The sequence below is a fragment of the Heloderma suspectum genome, chromosome W, assembly GCF_057233095.1.
Source record: "Heloderma suspectum isolate Gila_16-S chromosome W, 16-S_ref, whole genome shotgun sequence".
In the NCBI taxonomy this organism is placed as follows: Eukaryota; Metazoa; Chordata; class Lepidosauria; order Squamata; family Helodermatidae; genus Heloderma; species Heloderma suspectum.
Window position 1 is genome coordinate 25,337,501 of NC_139475.1, and position 16,439 is coordinate 25,353,939.

Here is a 16,439-nt window from a genome sequence, read left to right on the forward strand (position 1 = left end):
TAGGGTAAGGTCTAGGGTTAGGGCTAGGGCTAGTGTCAGGGTTAGGGCTAGGTTTAGAACTAGAGCTAGGGCTAGGGTTAGGGTTAGGGTTCAGTTTTAGTTTAGGGTTACAGTTTGGTTTAGGGGTAGGGGTAGGGGTAGGGGTAGGTCTAGGCCTAGGGTTTGGGTTAGGGCTATAGTTAGGTTTAGGGTTAGGGTTAGGGTTAGCGCTAGGGTTAGGCTCAGGGTTTAGGGTTAGGGCTAGGGTTAAGTTTAGGGCTCGGGTTAGTGTTAGGGTTACGGTTCTGGTTCTGGTTAGGGTTTGGGTTAGCGTTAGGGTTAGGGTTAGTGGTAGGTGTTGGGTTAGGGTTAGGGCTAGGGATAGAGTTTAGGCTAGGATTAGGGTTAGGGTTACAGTTAGTGAGAGGGTTAGGGCTAAGGCTAGTGTTAGGGTGAGATTTAGGTTTAGGGATATGTTTTTTTGTTAGGGTTAGGGTTATGGTTAGCGTTAGGATTAGGGTTAGGGCTAGGGTTAGGTCGAGGGCTATTGTTACAGTTAGGGTTAGGGTCAGTGTGAGGGCTATGGTTAGGGTGAGGGTGAGGATGAGGGTTACGGCTAGGGTTAGCATTAGGGTTAGGGCTGGCGTTAGCGTTAGAGTTAGGTTTAGGTTTATGGTTAGGGTTAGGGTTAGGGTTAGGGTTAGGGCTAGGGCTAGAGCTACGGTTAGGGCTAGCGTTATGGCTAGGGTTAGGGTTCGGTGAGGTTTAGGGTTAGGAGTAGAGTTAGGGTTAGGGTGAGGGCTAGGTTTAGGGTGAGGGTTAGTTTTAGGGTTTGGGTTAGGGCTAGGGTTATCATTAGGGTTAGGGCTAGGGTTAGGGTTAGGGTTTGGGTTAGGGTTAGGGTTAGGATTAGGGCTAGGGCTAGTGTTAGGGCTAGGGCTAGGGCTAGGTTAATGGTTAGGACATGCGTTAGAGCTAGATTTAGGGCTAGCGTTAGGGTTCAGGTTCAGTTTAGGGTTACAGTTTGAGTTAGGGGTAGGGGTAGGGTAGGGCTAGGGCTAGGGTTAGGGCTAGGCCTAGGGTTAGAATTAGGGCTAAGGTTAGGTTTAGGCTTAGGCTTAGCGTTAGGGTTAGCGCTAGGGTTACGTTTAGGGTTAGGGATAGGGTTACGTTTAGGGCTCGGGTTAGGGTTAGGGTTACGGTTATGGTTAGGGTTAGGGTTAGGGTTAGTGGTAGGGGTTGGGTTAGGGTTAGGGCTAGGGTCAGGGTTGGGGCTAGGGTTAGGGTTAGGGTTATTGTAAGTGAGAGGGTTAGGGCTAAGCCTAGGGTTATGGTTAGGGTTAGGGATACTGTTTCGGTTAGGATTAGGGTTAGGGTTAGGGTTAGGGTAAGGGTTAGGGTTTGGGTTAGGGTTAGGGTTAGGGTTAGGGCTAGGGTGAGGTTTAGGGTTAGGGTTAGGGTTAGGGTTAGGTCTAGGGTTAGGGTTATCGTTAGGGTGACGCTTTGGGCTAGGGTTAGGGTTAGGGTTAGGGTTAGGGTTAGGGTTCGGGCTAGGGCTAGGGTTAGGGCTAGGGCTAGGGCTACGGATAGGGCTAGGGTAACGTCTAGGGTTAGGGCTAGGGCTAGGGAAAGGGTTAGGGCTAGGGTTAGACCTAGAGCTAGGGCTAGGATTAGGGTTAGGGTTACAGTTAGTGAGAGGGTTAGGGCTAAGGCTAGTGTTAGGGTGAGATTTAGGTTTAGGAATATGGTTTTTTGTTAGAGTTAGGGTTATGGTTAGCGTTAGGATTAGGGTTAGGGCTAGGGTTAGGTCGAGGGTTAGGGTTAGGGTTAGGGTTAGGGTTAAGGTGAGGGTTAGGGTTAGGGTTAGGGTTTGGGTTAGGGTTAGGGTTAGTGTTCGGGCTAGGGCTAGGGTTAATGCTAGGGCTACGGTTAGGGCTAGGGTTAGGGCTAGGGTTAGGGCTTGGGTTGGGGTTAGGGTTAGGGCTAGGGCTAGGGCTAGGGCAAGGGTTAGGGCAAGGGCTATGTTTAGGGTTAGGGTTAGGGTTAGGGTTAGGGTTAGGGTTAGGGTGAGGGTTAGGGCTAGGGCTAGGGCTAGGGCTAGGGCAAGGGTTAGGGCAAGGACTATGATTAGGGTTAGAGTTCGGGTTAGGGTTATGGTTGGGGTTAGGGTGAGGGTCAGGACTAGGGTTAGCGTGAGGGTTAGGGTTAGTGTTAGGGCCAGGGTTAGCATTAGGGTCAGGGCTACGGTTAGGGTTAGGGGTAGGGGTAGGGGTAGGATTAGGGTAGGGTTAGGGTTACGGCTATGGTTAGGGTTAGGGCTCGGACAAGGGTTAGGGCTAAGGCTAGGGCTAGTGTTAGGGTTAGGGCTATGGCTAGGGCAAGGGTTAAGGTTAGGGTTAGGGTTAGGTATAGGGTGAGGGCTAGGGTTAGGGTGAGGGTTCTGGTTAGTGTTAGGGCTAGGGTAAGCATTAGGGTTAGGGCTACGGTTATGGTTAGGGTTGGTATTAGGGTTAGTGGTAGGCTTTGGGTTAGGGTAAGGTCTAGGGTTAGGGCTAGGGCTAGGGTAAGGGTTAGGGCTAGGTTTAGAACTAGAGCTAGGGCTAGGGTTAGGGTTAGGGTTCAGTTTCAGTTTAGGGTTACAGTTTGGTTTAGGGGTAGGCATAGGGGTAGGGTTAGGTCTAGGCCTAGGGTTAGGGTTAAGGCTATAGTTAGGTTTAGGGTTAGGGTTAGGGTTAGCGCTAGGGTTAGGCTTAGGGTTAGGGTTAGGGCTAGGGTTAGGTTTAGGGCTCGGGTTAGGTTTTGGGTTACGGTTCTGGTTCTGGTTAGGGTTTGGGTTAGCGTTACGGTGAGTGGTAGGTGTTGGGTTAGGGTTAGGGATAGGGATAGAGTTTAGGCTATGATTAGGGTTAGGTTACAGTTAGTGAGAGGGTTAGGGCTAAGGCTAGTGTTAGGGTTAGGCTTAGGTTTAGGGATATGGTTTGGGTTAGGCTTAGGGTTAGGGCTAGGGTTAGGGTTAGGGTTAGGGTTAGGGTTAGGGTTAGGGTTAGTGTTAGGGTTAGGGTTAGGGTTTGGGCTAGGGCTAGGGTTAGGGCTAGGGCTATGGTTACGACTAGGGTTAGGGCTAGGGTTAGGGCTACGGCAAGGGTTACGGCAAGGGCTATGGTTAGGGTTATGGTTAGGGTTAGGGTTAGGGTCAGGGTTAGGGTGAGGGCTAGGGTTAGGGTGAGGGTTAGGGTTAGTGTTAGGGCTAGGGTTAGCATTAGGGTTAGGGCTACGGTTAGGGTCAGGGTTAGGGCTATGGTTATGGTTAGGGTTTGGGTTAGGGTTTGTGGTAGGCTTTGGGTTAGGGTTAGGTCTAGGGTTAGGGTTTGGGCTAAGGTTAGGGTTAGGGTTATGGCTAGGGTTAGGGTTTGGGTTAGGTTTAGGATTTGGGTTAGAGTTAGGGTTAGGGCTAGGGTTAGGTTTAGGGTTAGGGTTAGGGTTAGGGCTGGGGTTGGGGTTGAGGTTAGGGTGAGGGTTACGGTTGGGGTTGTGGTTGGTGTCGTGTTGTGGTTGGGGTTGGGGTTAGGGTTTGAGTTTGGGTTCGGGTTCCGGATAGGGTTAGAATTAGTGTTAGGGTTAGGGTTAGGGCTAGGGCTAGGGTTAGGGTTAGGGCTAGGGCTAGGGCTACGGATAGGGCTAGGGTTAGGGCTAGGGTTAGGGCTTAGGTTAGGGTTAGGGTTAGGGTTAGGGTTAGGGTTAGGGTTCGGGTTAGGTATAGGTTGAGGGCTAGGGTTAGGGTGAGGGTTCTGGTTAGTGTTAGGGCTAGGGTTAGCATTAGGGTTAGGGCTACGGTTATGGTTAGGGTTTGTGTTAGGGTTAGTGGTAGGCTTTGAGTTAGGGTAAGGTCTAGGGTTAGGGCTAGGGCTAGGGTCAGGGTTAGGGCTAGGTTTAGAACTAGAGCTAGGGCTAGGGTTAGGGTTAGGGTTCAGTTTTAGTTTAGGGTTACAGTTTGGTTTAGGGGTAGGGGTAGGGGTAGGGTTAGGTCTAGGCCTAGGGTTTGGGTTAAGGCTATAGTTAGGTTTAGGGTTAGGGTTAGGGTTAGCGCTAGGGTTAGGCTTAGGGTTAGGGTTAGGGGTAGGGTTAGGTTTAGGGCTCGGGTTAGGGTTAGGGTTACGGTTCTGGTTCTGGTTAGGGTTTGGGTTAGCGTTAGGGTTAGGGTTAGTGGTAGGTGTTGGGTTAGGGTTAGTGCTAGGTATAGAGTTTAGGCTAGGATTAGGGTTAGGGTTACAGTTAGTGAGAGGGTTAGGGCTAAGGCTAGTGTTAGGGTGAGATTTAGGTTTAGGGATATGTTTTTTTGTTAGGTTTAGGGTTATGGTTAGCGTTAGGATTAGGGTTAGGGCTAGGGTTAGGTCGAGGGTTAGGGTTAGGGTTAGGGTTAGGGTTAGGGTTAAGGTTAGAGTTAGGGTTAGGGTTAGGGTTAGGCTTAGGGTTTGGGTTAGGGTTAGTGTTCGGGCTAGGGCTAGGGTTACTGCTAGGGCTACGGTTAGGGCTAGGGTTAGGGCTAGGGGTAGGGCTTGGGTTAGGGTTAGGGTTAGGGCTAGGGCTAGGGCTAGGGCAAGGGTTAGGGCAAGGGCTATGGTTAGGGTTAGAGTTCGGACAAGGGTTAGGTCTAAGGCTAGGGCTAGTGTTAGGGTTAGGGCTATGGCTAGGTCTTGGGCTAGGGCAAGGGTTAGGGTTAAGGTTAGGTATAGGGTGAGGGCTAGGGTTAGGGTGAGGGTTCTGGTTAGTGTTAGGGCTAGGGTAAGCATTAGGGTTAGGGCAACGGTTATGGTTAGGGTTTGTATTAGTGTTAGTGGTAGGCTTTGGGTTAGGGTAAGGTCTAGGGTTAGGGCTAGGGTTAGGGTTAATGTTAGGGCTAGGTTTAGAACTAGAGCTAGGGCTAGGGTTAGGGTTAGGGTTCAGTTTTAGTTTAGGGTTACAGTTTGGTTTAGGGGTAGGGGTAGGGGTAGGGTTAGGTCTAGGCCTAGGGTTTGGGTTAAGGCTATAGTTAGGTTTAGGGTTAGGGTTAGGGTTAGCGCTAGGGTTAGGCTTAGGGTTAGGGTTAGGGCTAGGGTTAGGTTTAGGGCTCGGGTTAGGGTTAGGGTTACGGTTCTGGTTCCGGTTAGGGTTTGGGTTAGCGTTAGGGTTAGTGGTAGGTGTTGGGTTAGGGTTAGGGCTAGGGATAGAGTTTAGGCTAGGATTAGGGTTAGGGTTACAGTTAGTGAGAGGGTTAGGGCTAAGGCTAGTGTTAGGGTGAGAGTTAGGTTTAGGGATATGGTTTTTTGTTAGGGTTAGGGTTATGGTTAGCGTTAGGATTAGGGTTAGGGCTAGGGTTAGGTCGAGGGTTAGGGTTAGGGTTAGGGTTAGGGTTAGGGTTAGGGTTAAGGTTAGAGTTAGGGTTAGGGTTAGGGTTAGGGTTAGGGTTTGGGTTAGGGTTAGTGTTCAGGCTAGGGCTAGGGTTACTGCTAGGGCTATGGTAAGGGCTAAGGTTAGGGCTAGGGGTAGGGCTTGGGTTAGGGTTAGGGTTAGGGCTAGGGCTAGGGCTAGGGCAAGGGTTAGGGCAAGGGCTATGGTTAGGGTTAGGGTTAGGGTTAGGGTTAGGGTTAGGGTGAGGGTTAGGGCTCGGGCTAGGGCTAGGGCTAGGGCAAGGGTTAGGGCAAGGGCTATGGTTAGGGTTAGAGATCGGGTTAGGGTTACGGTTGGGGTTAGGGTGAGGGTCAGGACTAGGGTTAGGGTGAGGGTTAGGGTTAGTGTTAGGGCCAGGGTTAGCATTAGGGTCAGGGCTACGGTTAGGGTTATGGGAAGGGGTAGGGGTAGGATTAGGGTAGGGTTAGGGTTACGGCTATGGTTAGGGCTCGGACAAGGGTTAGGGCTAAGGCTAGGGCTAGTGTTAGGGTTAGGGCTATGGCTAGGGCTTGGGCTAGGGCAAGGGTTAGGGTTAGGGTTAGGGTTAGGTATAGGGTGAGGGCTACGGTTAGGGCGAGGGTTTGTATTAGGGTTAGTGGTAGGCTTTGGGTTAGGGTAAGGTCTAGGGTTAGGGCTAGGGCTAGGGTCAGGGTTAGGGCTAGGTTTAGAACTAGAGCTAGGGCTAGGGTTAGGGTTAGGGTTCAGTTTCAGTTTAGGGTTACAGTTTGGTTTAGGGGTAGGGGTAGGGTTAGGTCTAGGCCTAGGGTTAGGGTTAAGGCTATAGTTAGGTTTAGGGTTAGGGTTAGGGTTAGCGCTAGGGTTAGGTTTAGGGCTCGGGTTAGGTTTAGGGTTACGGTTCTGGTTCTGGTTAGGGTTTGGGTTAGCGTTACGGTTAGTGGTAGGTGTTGGGTTAGGGTTAGGGCTAGGGATAGAGTTTAGGCTAGGATTAGGGTTAGGTTTCAGTTAGTGAGAGGGTTAGGGCTAAGGCTAGTGTTAGGGTGAGATTTAGGTTTAGGGATACGGTTTTTTGTTAGGGTTAGGGTTATGGTTAGCGTTAGGATTAGGGTTAGGGCTAGGGTTAGGTCGAGGGTTAGGGTTAGGGTTAAGGTTAGGGTTAGGGTTAAGGTTAGAGTTAGGGTTAGGGTTAGGGTTTGTGTTAGGGTTAGGGTTAGTGTTCGGGCTAGGGCTAGGGTTACTGCTAGGGCTACAGTTAGGGCTAAGGTTAGGGCTAGGGTTAGGGCTAGGGTTAGGGCTTGGGTTAGGGTTAGGGCTAGGGCTAGGGCTAGGGCAAGGGTTAGGCAAGGGCTAGGGTTAGGGTTAGGGTTAGGGTTAGGGTTAGGGTTAGGGTGAGGGTTAGGGCTAGGGCTAGGGCAAGGGTTAGGGCAAGGGCTATGCTTAGGGTTAGAGTTAGGGTTAGGGTTAGGGTTAGGGTTAGGGTTAGGGTTAGGGCTAGGGTGAGGTTTAGGGTTAGGGTTAGGGTTAGGTCTAGGGTTAGGGTTATCGTTAGGGTGACGCTTTGGGCTAGGGTTAGGGTTAGGGTTAGGGTTAGGGTTCGGGTTCGGGTTCGGGCTAGGGCTAGGGTTAGGGCTAGGGCTAGGGCTAGGGCTACGTATAGGGCTAGCGTTAGGGCTAGGGTTAGGGCTTAGGTTAGGGTTAGGGTTAGGGTTAAGGTTTAGGGTTCGGGTTAGGTATAGGGTGAGGGCTATGGTTAGGGTGAGGGTTCTGGTTAGTGTTAGGGCTAGGGTTAGGGTTAGCATTAGGGTTAGGTCTACAGTTATGGTTAGGGTTTGTGTTAGGGTTAGTGGTAGGCTTTGAGTTAGGGTAAGGTCTAGGGTTAGGGCTAGGGCTAGGGTCAGGGTTAGGGCTAGGTTTAGAACTAGAGCTAGGGCTAGGGTTAGGGTTAGGGTTCAGTTTTAGTTTAGGGTTACAGTTTGGTTTAGGGGTAGGGGTAGGGGTAGGGTTAGGTCTAGGCCTAGGGTTTGGGTTAAGGCTATAGTTAGGTTTAGGGTTAGGGTTAGGGTTAGCGCTAGGGTTAGGCTTAGGGTTAGGGTTAGGGCTAGGGTTAGGTTTAGGGCTCGGGTTAGGGTTAGGGTTACGGTTCTGGTTCTGGTTAGGGTTTGGGTTAGCGTTAGGGTTAGTGGTAGGTGTTGGGTTAGGGTTAGGGCTAGGGATAGAGTTTAGGCTAGGATTAGGGTTAGGGTTACAGTTAGTGAGAGGGTTAGGGCTAAGGCTAGTGTTAGGGTGAGAGTTAGGTTTAGGGATATGGTTTTTTGTTAGGGTTAGGGTTATGGTTAGCGTTAGGATTAGGATTAGGGCTAGGGTTAGGTCGAGGGTTAGGGTTAGGGTTAGGGTTAGGGTTAGGGTTAGGGTTAGGGTTAAGGTTAGAGTTAGGTTTAGGGTTAGGGTTAGGGTTTGGGTTAGGGTTAGTGTTCAGGCTAGGGCTAGGGTTACTGCTAGGGCTCCGGTAAGGGCTAGGGTTAGGGCTAGGGGTAGGGCTTGGGTTAGGGTTAGGGTTAGGGCTAGGGCTAGGGCTAGGGCAAGGGTTAGGGCAAGGGCTATGGTTAGGGTTAGGGTTAGGGTTAGGGTAAGGGTTAGGGTTAGGGTGAGGGTTAGGGCTCGGGCTAGGGCTAGGGCTAGGGCAAGGGTTAGGGCAAGGGCTATGATTAGGGTTAGAGTTCGGGTTAGGGTTATGGTTGGGGTTAGGGTGAGGGTCAGGACTAGGGTTAGCGTGAGGGTTAGGGTTAGTGTTAGGGCCAGGGTTAGCATTAGGGTCAGGGCTACGGTTAGGGTTAGGGGTAGGGGTAGGGGTAGGATTAGGGTAGGGTTAGGGTTACGGCTATGGTTAGGGTTAGGGCTCGGACAAGGGTTAGGGCTAAGGCTAGGGCTAGTGTTAGGGTTAGGGCTATGGCTAGGGCAAGGGTTAAGGTTAGGGTTAGGGTTAGGTATAGGGTGAGGACTAGGGTTAGGGTGAGGGTTCTGGTTAGTGTTAGGGCTAGGGTAAGCATTAGGGTTAGGGCTACGGTTATGGTTAGGGTTGGTATTAGGGTTAGTGGTAGGCTTTGGGTTAGGGTAAGGTCTAGGGTTAGGGCTAGGGCTAGGGTAAGGGTTAGGGCTAGGTTTAGAAGTAGAGCTAGGGCTAGGGTTAGGGTTAGGGTTCAGTTTCAGTTTAGGGTTACAGTTTGGTTTAGGGGTAGGCATAGGGGTAGGGTTAGGTCTAGGCCTAGGGTTAGGCTTAAGGGTTAGGGTTAGGGTTAGGGTTAGGGTTAGGGTTAGGGTTAGGGTTAGGGTTAAGGTTAGGGTTAGGGTTAAGGTTAGAGTTAGGGTTAGGGTTAGGGTTTGTGTTAGGGTTAGGGTTAGTGTTCGGGCTAGGGCTAGGGTTACTGCTAGGGCTACAGTTAGGGCTAAGGTTAGGGCTAGGGTTAGGGCTAGGGTTAGGGCTTGGGTTAGGGTTAGGGCTAGGGCTAGGGCTAGGGCAAGGGTTAGGCAAGGGCTATGGTTAGGGTTAGGGTTAGGGTTAGGGTTAGGGTTAGGGTTAGGGTGAGGGTTAAGGCTAGGGCTAGGGCAAGGGTTAGGGCAAGGGCTATGCTTAGGGTTAGAGTTAGGGTTAGGGTTAGGGTTAGGGTTAGGGCTAGGGTGAGGTTTAGGGTTAGGGTTAGGGTTAGGTCTAGGGTTAGGGTTATCGTTAGGGTGACGCTTTGGGCTAGGGTTAGGGTTAGGGTTAGGGTTAGGGTTAGGGTTCGGGTTCGGGTTCGGGCTAGGGCTAGGGTTAGGGCTAGGGCTAGGGCTAGGGCTACGTATAGGGCTAGCGTTCGGGCTAGGGTTAGGGCTTAGGTTAGGGTTAGGGTTAGGGTTAAGGTTTAGGGTTCGGGTTAGGTATAGGGTGAGGGCTAGGGTTAGGGTGAGGGTTCTGGTTAGTGTTAGGGCTAGGGTTAGGGTTAGCATTAGGGTTAGGTCTACAGTTATGGTTAGGGTTTGTGTTAGGGTTAGTGGTAGGCTTTGAGTTAGGGTAAGGTCTAGGGTTAGGGCTAGGGCTAGGGTCAGGGTTAGGGCTAGGTTTAGAACTAGAGCTAGGGCTAGGGTTAGGGTTAGGGTTCAGTTTTAGTTTAGGGTTACAGTTTGGTTTAGGGGTAGGGGTAGGGGTAGGGTTAGGTCTAGGCCTAGGGTTTGGGTTAAGGCTATAGTTAGGTTTAGGGTTAGGGTTAGGGTTAGCGCTAGGGTTAGGCTTAGGGTTAGGGTTAGGGCTAGGGTTAGGTTTAGGGCTCGGGTTAGGGTTAGGGTTACGGTTCTGGTTCCGGTTAGGGTTTGGGTTAGCGTTAGGGTTAGTGGTAGGTGTTGGGTTAGGGTTAGGGCTAGGGATAGAGTTTAGGCTAGGATTAGGGTTAGGGTTACAGTTAGTGAGAGGGTTAGGGCTAAGGCTAGTGTTAGGGTGAGAGTTAGGTTTAGGGATATGGTTTTTTGTTAGGGTTAGGGTTATGGTTAGCGTTAGGATTAGGGTTAGGGCTAGGGTTAGGTCGAGGGTTAGGGTTAGGGTTAGGGTTAGGGTTAAGGTTAGAGTAAGGGTTAGGGTTAGGGTTAGGGTTAGGGTTTGGGTTAGGGTTAGTGTTCAGGCTAGGGCTAGGGTTACTGCTAGGGCTACGGTAAGGGCTAGGGTTAGGGTTAGGGCTAGGGGTAGGGCTTGGGTTAGGGTTAGGGTTAGGGCTAGGGCTAGGGCAAGGGTTAGGGCAAGGGCTATGGTTAGGGTTAGGGTTAGGGTTAGGGTTAGGGTGAGGGTTAGGGCTCGGGCTAGGGCTAGGGCTAGGGCAAGGGTTAGGGCAAGGGCTATGGTTAGGGTTAGAGATCGGGTTAGGGTTACGGTTGGGGTTAGGGTGAGGGTTAGGGTTAGTGTTAGGGCCAGGGTTAGCATTAGGGTCAGGGCTACGGTTAGGGTTATGGGAAGGGGTAGGGGTAGGATTAGGGTAGGGTTAGGGTTACGGCTATGGTTAGGGTTAGGGCTCGGACAAGGGTTAGGGCTAAGGCTAGGGCTAGTGTTAGGGTTAGGGCTATGGCTAGGGCTTGGGCTAGGGCAAGGGTTAGGGTTAGGGTTAGGGTTAGGTATAGGGTGAGGGCTCCGGTTAGGGCGAGGGTTTGTATTAGGGTTAGTGGTAGGCTTTGGGTTAGGGTAAGGTCTAGGGTTAGGGCTAGGGCTAGGGTAAGGTTTAGGGCTAGGTTTAGAACTAGAGCTAGGGCTAGGGTTAGGGTTAGGGTTCAGTTTCAGTTTAGGGTTACAGTTTGGTTTAGGGGTAGGGGTAGGGTTAGGTCTAGGCCTAGGGTTAGGGTTAAGGCTATAGTTAGGTTTAGGGTTAGGGTTAGGGTTAGGGTTAGCGCTAGGGTTAGGCTTAGGGTTAGGGTTAGGGCTAGGGTTAGGTTTAGGGCTCGGGTTAGGTCTAGGGTTACGGTTAGGGTTAAGGTTAGGGTTAGGGTTAAGGTTAGAGTTAGGGTTAGGGTTAGGGTTAGGGCTTGGGTTAGGGTTAGGGCTAGGGCTAGGGCTAGGGCTAGGGCAAGGGTTAGGCAAGGGCTATGGTTAGGGTTAGGGTTAGGGTTAGGGTTAGGGTTAGGGTTAGGGTTAGGGTGAGGGTTAGGGCTAGGGCTAGGGCAAGGGTTAGGGCAAGGGCTATGCTTAGGGTTAGAGTTAGGGTTAGGGTTAGGGTTAGGGTTAGGGCTAGGGTGAGGTTTAGGGTTAGGGTTAGGGTTAGGTCTAGGGTTAGGGTTATCGTTAGGGTGACGCTTTGGGCTAGGGTTAGGGTTAGGGTTAGGGTTAGGGTTCGGGTTCAGGTTCGGGCTAGGGCTAGGGTTAGGGCTAGGGCTAGGGCTAGGGCTACGTATAGGGCTAGCGTTAGGGCTAGGGTTAGGGCTTAGGTTAGGGTTAGGGTTAGGGTTAAGGTTTAGGGTTCGGGTTAGGTATAGGGTGAGGGCTAGGGTTAGGGTGAGGGTTCTGGTTAGTGTTAGGGCTAGGGTTAGGGTTAGCATTAGGGTTAGGTCTACGGTTATGGTTAGGGTTTGTGTTAGGGTTAGTGGTAGGCTTTGAGTTAGGGTAAGGTCTAGGGTTAGGGCTAGGGCTAGGGTCAGGGTTAGGGCTAGGTTTAGAACTAGAGCTAGGGCTAGGGTTAGGGTTAGGGTTCAGTTTTAGTTTAGGGTTACAGTTTGGTTTAGGGGTAGGGGTAGGGGTAGGGTTAGGTCTAGGCCTAGGGTTTGGGTTAAGGCTATAGTTAGGGTTAGGGTTAGGGTTAGGGTTAGCGCTAGGGTTAGGCTTAGGGTTAGGGTTAGGGCTAGGGTTAGGTTTAGGGCTCGGGTTAGGGTTAGGGTTACGGTTCTGGTTCTGGTTAGGGTTTGGGTTAGCGTTAGGGTTAGTGGTAGGTGTTGGGTTAGGGTTAGGGCTAGGGATAGAGTTTAGGCTAGGATTAGGGTTAGGGTTACAGTTAGTGAGAGGGTTAGGGCTAAGGCTAGTGTTAGGGTGAGAGTTAGGTTTAGGGATATGGTTTTTTGTTAGGGTTAGGGTTATGGTTAGCGTTAGGATTAGGATTAGGGCTAGGGTTAGGTCGAGGGTTAGGGTTAGGGTTAGGGTTAGGGTTAGGGTTAGGGTTAGGGTTAAGGTTAGAGTTAGGTTTAGGGTTAGGGTTAGGGTTTGGGTTAGGGTTAGTGTTCAGGCTAGGGCTAGGGTTACTGCTAGGGCTACGGTAAGGGCTAGGGTTAGGGCTAGGGGTAGGGCTTGGGTTAGGGTTAGGGTTAGGGCTAGGGCTAGGGCTAGGGCAAGGGTTAGGGCAAGGGCTATGTTTAGGGTTAGGGTTAGGGTTAGGGTTAGGGTGCGGGTTAGGGCTCGGGCTAGGGCTAGGGCTAGGGCTAGGGCAAGGGCAAGGGTTAGGGCAAGGGCTATGGTTAGGGTTAGAGATCGGGTTAGGGTTACGGTTGGGGTTAGGGTGAGGGTCAGGACTAGGGTTAGGGTGAGGGTTAGGGTTAGTGTTAGGGCCAGGGTTAGCATTAGGGTCAGGGCTACGGTTAGGGTTATGGGAAGGGGTAGGGGTAGGATTAGGGTAGGGTTAGGGTTACGGCTATGGTTAGGGTTAGGGCTCGGACAAGGGTTAGGGCTAAGGCTAGGGCTAGTGTTAGGGTTAGGGCTATGGCTAGGGCTTGGGCTAGGGCAACGGTTAGGGTTAGGGTTAGGGTTAGGTATAGGGTGAGGGCTAGGGTTAGGGTGAGGGTTCTGGTTAGTGTTAGGGCTAGGGTAAGCATTAGGGTTAGGGCTACGGTTATGGTTAGGGTTTGTATTAGGGTTAGTGGTAGGCTTTGGGTTAGGGAAAGGTCTAGGGTTAGGGCTAGGGCTAGGGTAAGGTTTAGGGCTAGGTTTAGAACTAGAGCTAGGGCTAGGGTTAGGGTTAGGGTTCAGTTTCAGTTTAGGTTTACAGTTTGGTTTAGGGGTAGGGGTAGGGGTAGGGTTAGGTCTAGGCCTAGGCTTAGGGTTAAGGCTATAGTTAGGTTTAGGGTTAGGGTTAGGGTTAGCGCTAGGGTTAGGCTTAGGGTTAGGGTTAGGGCTAGGGTTAGGTTTAGGGCTCGGGTTAGGTCTAGGGTTACGGTTCTGGTTCTGGTTAGGGTTTGGGTTAGCGTTACGGTTAGTGGTAGGTGTTGGGTTAGGGTTAGGGCTAGGGATAGAGTTTAGGCTAGGATTAGGGTTAGGTTACAGTTAGTGAGAGGGTTAGGGCTAAGGCTAGTGTTAGGGTGAGATTTAGGTTTAGGGATATGGTTTTTTGTTAGGGTTAGGGTTATGGTTAGCGTTAGGATTAGGGTTAGGGCTAGGGTTAGGTCGAGGGTTAGGGTTAGGGTTAAGGTTAGGGTTAGGGTTAAGGTTAGAGTTAGGGTTAGGGTTAGGGTTTGTGTTAGGGTTAGGGTTAGTGTTCGGGCTAGGGCTAGGGTTACTGCTAGGGCTACAGTTAGGGCTAAGGTTAGGGCTAGGGTTAGGGCTAGGGTTAGGGCTTGGGTTAGGGTTAGGGCTAGGGCTAGGGCTAGGGCAAGGGTTAGGCAAGGGCTATGGTTAGGGTTAGGGTTAGGGTTAGGGTTAGGGTTAGGGTTAGGGTTAGGGTGAGGGTTAGGGTGAGGGTTAGGGCTAGGGCTAGGGCAAGGGTTAGGCAAGGGCTATGGTTAGGGTTAGGGTTAGGGTTAGGGTTAGGGTTAGGGTGAGGGTTAGGGCTAGGGCTAGGGCTAGGGCAAGGGTTAGGGCAAGGGCTATGCTTAGAGTTAGAGTTAGGGTTAGGGTTAGGGTTGGGGTTAGGGTGAGGGTCAGGGCTAGGGTTAGGGTGAGGGTTAGGGTTAGTGTTAGGGCCAGGGTTAGCATTAGGGTCAGGGCTACGGTTAGGGTTAGGGGTAGGGGTAGGGGTAGGATTAGGGTAGTGTTAGGGTTACGGCTATGGTTAGGGTTAGGGTTAGGGTTAGGGTTAGGGTTAGAGTTAGGGCAAGGGTTAGGGCTAGAGTTCAGGTTAGGTTTAGGGTAGGGTTAGGGCTAGGGCTAGGGTTAGGGTTAGGGTTAGGGTTAGGTTTAGGGCGAGGGCTAGGGCTAGGGCTAGGGCTAGGGTTTGTGTTAGGGTTAGGGCTAGGGCTAGGGCTAGGGCTAGGGCTAGGGCTAGGGTTAGTGTTAGGGTTAGGGTTAGGGTTAGGGTTAGGGTTAGGTTTAGGTGTAGGGTTAGGGTTAGGCTTAGGGGCAGGTTTAGGGGTAGGGCTAGGGTTAGTTGTAGTGTTAGAGCTAGGGCTAGGGCTTGGGATAGGGATAGGAATAGGGATAGGGATAGGGATAGGGATAGGGATAGGGATAGGGTTAGTGTTAGTGTTAGGGCTAGGGCTAGGGTTAGGGTTAGGGTTAGGGTTAGGGTTAGGGTTAGGGCTAGGGTTAGGGTTAGGGTTAGGGCTAGGGTTAGGGTTAGGGTTCGGGCTAGGATTAGGGCTAGGGTTAGGGCTAGGGCTAGGGCTAGGGTAACGGTTAGGGCTAGGGTTAGAGCTAGAGCTAGGGCTAGGGTTAGGGTTCAGGTTCATGTTCAGTTTAGGGTTACAATTTGGGTTAGGGGCAGGGGTAGGGGTAGGGGTATGGTTACGGCTAGGCCTAGGGTTAGGGCTAGGGCTAGGGTTAGGTTTAGGGTTAGCGTTAGAGTTAGGATTAGCGCTAGGGTTAGGGTTATGGTTAGGGTTAGGGTTAGGTTCAGGTTTAGGGCTCGGGTTAGTGTTAGGTTTAGGGTTACGGTTCTGGTTAGGGTTTGGGTTAGGGTTAGGGTTAGTGGTAGGGGTTGGGTTAGGGCTAGGGTTAGGGTTTGGGCTAGGATTAGGGTTAGGGTTACAGTTAGTGAGAGGGTTAGGGCTAAGGCTAGGGTTAGGGTGAGATTTAGGTTTAGGGATATGGTTTTTTGTTAGGGTTAGGGTTATGGTAAGCGTTAGGATTAGGGTTAGGGCTAGGGTTAGGTCGAGGGTTAGGGTTAGGGTTAGGGTTAGGGTTAGGGTTAGGGTTGGGGTTAAGGTTAGAGTTAGGGTTAGTGTTAGGGTTTGGGTTAGGGTTAGGGTTAGTGTTCGGGCTAGGGCTAGGGCTACTGCTAGGGCTACGGTTAGGCCTAGGGTTAGGGCTAGGGTTAGGGCTTGGGTTAGGGTTAGGGTTAGGGCTAGGGCTAGGGCTAGGGCTAGGGCAAGGGTTAGGGTTAGGGTTAGGGCTGGGGCTAGGGCTACGGTTAGGGCTAGGCTTAGGGCTAGGGTTAGGGCTTGGTGAGGGTTAGGGTTAGGGTTGGGGTTAGGGTGAGGCCTAGGTTTAGGGTGAGGGTTAGTTTTAGGGTTAGGGTTAGGGCTAGGGTTATCATTAGGATTAGGGCTAGGGTTAGGGTTAGGTTTATGATTATGGTTAGGGTTTTGGTTAGGTTTAGTGGTAGGCTTTGGGTTAGGGTTAGGGCTAGGGTTTGGGTTAGGGTTTGGGTTAGGGTTAGGGTGAGGATTAAGGCTATGGCTAGGGTTAGGGTTAATGTTAGGGCTAGGGCTAGGGTTAGGTTTGGGGTTACGGTTAGGGTTAGGGTTAGGGTTAGGGTTAGAGTTAGGGCTAGGGTTGTGGTTGAGGTTAGGGTTAGGGTTAGGGTTAGGCTTAGGGTTACGGTTGTGGTTGCGGTTGGTGTTGTGGTTGGGGTTGGGGTTAGGGTTTGAGTTCGGGTTCGGTTCGGGTTAGGGTTAGGGTTAGGGTTAGGGTTAGGGTTAGGGTTGGGGTTGGGGTTAGGTTTAGGGCTAGGGCTAGGGCTAGGGCTAGGGTTAAAGCTAGGGCTAGGGCTAGGGTTAGGGTTAGCGTTAGGGTTAGCGCTAGGGCTAGGGTTAGGGTTAGGGGTAGGGTTAGGGTTAGGGTTAGTGCTAGGGCTAGGGTTAGGGGTAGGGGTAGGGTTAGGGGTAGGGTTAGGGCTAGGGTTAGGTTTAGGGGTAGGGATAGGTTTAGGGATAGGGTCTGGGCTAGGGTTAGGTTTAGGGTTACGGCTCGGGCTAGGGCTAGGGATAGGGCTAGGGCTAGGTCTAGGGCTAGGGTTAGCGTTACGGTTAGGGCTAGGGTTCGGGTTAGGGCTAGGGTTCGGGTTAGGGTTAGGGTGGGGTTAGGGCTACGGCTAGGGTTAGGGCTTGGGTTAGGGTTAGGGTTAGGGTTAGGGTTAGGATTAGGGCTAGGGCTAGTCTTAGGGCTAGGGCTAGGGCTGGGTAACTGTTAGGACATGCGTTAGAGCTAGATTTAGGGCTAGCGTTAGGGTTCAGGTTCAGTTTAGGGTTACAGTTTGAGTTAGGGGTAGGGGTAGGGTAGGGCTAGGGCTAGGGTTAGGGCTAGGCCTAGGGTTAGAATTAGGGCTGTTAGGTTTAGGGTTAGGGTTAGCGTTAGGGTTAGCGCTAGGGTTACGTTTAGGGTTAGGGATAGCGTTAGGTTTAGGGCTCGGGTTAGGGTTAGGGTTACGGTTATGGTTAGGGTTTGGGTTAGGGTTAGGGTTAGTGGTAGGGGTTGGGTTAGGGTTAGG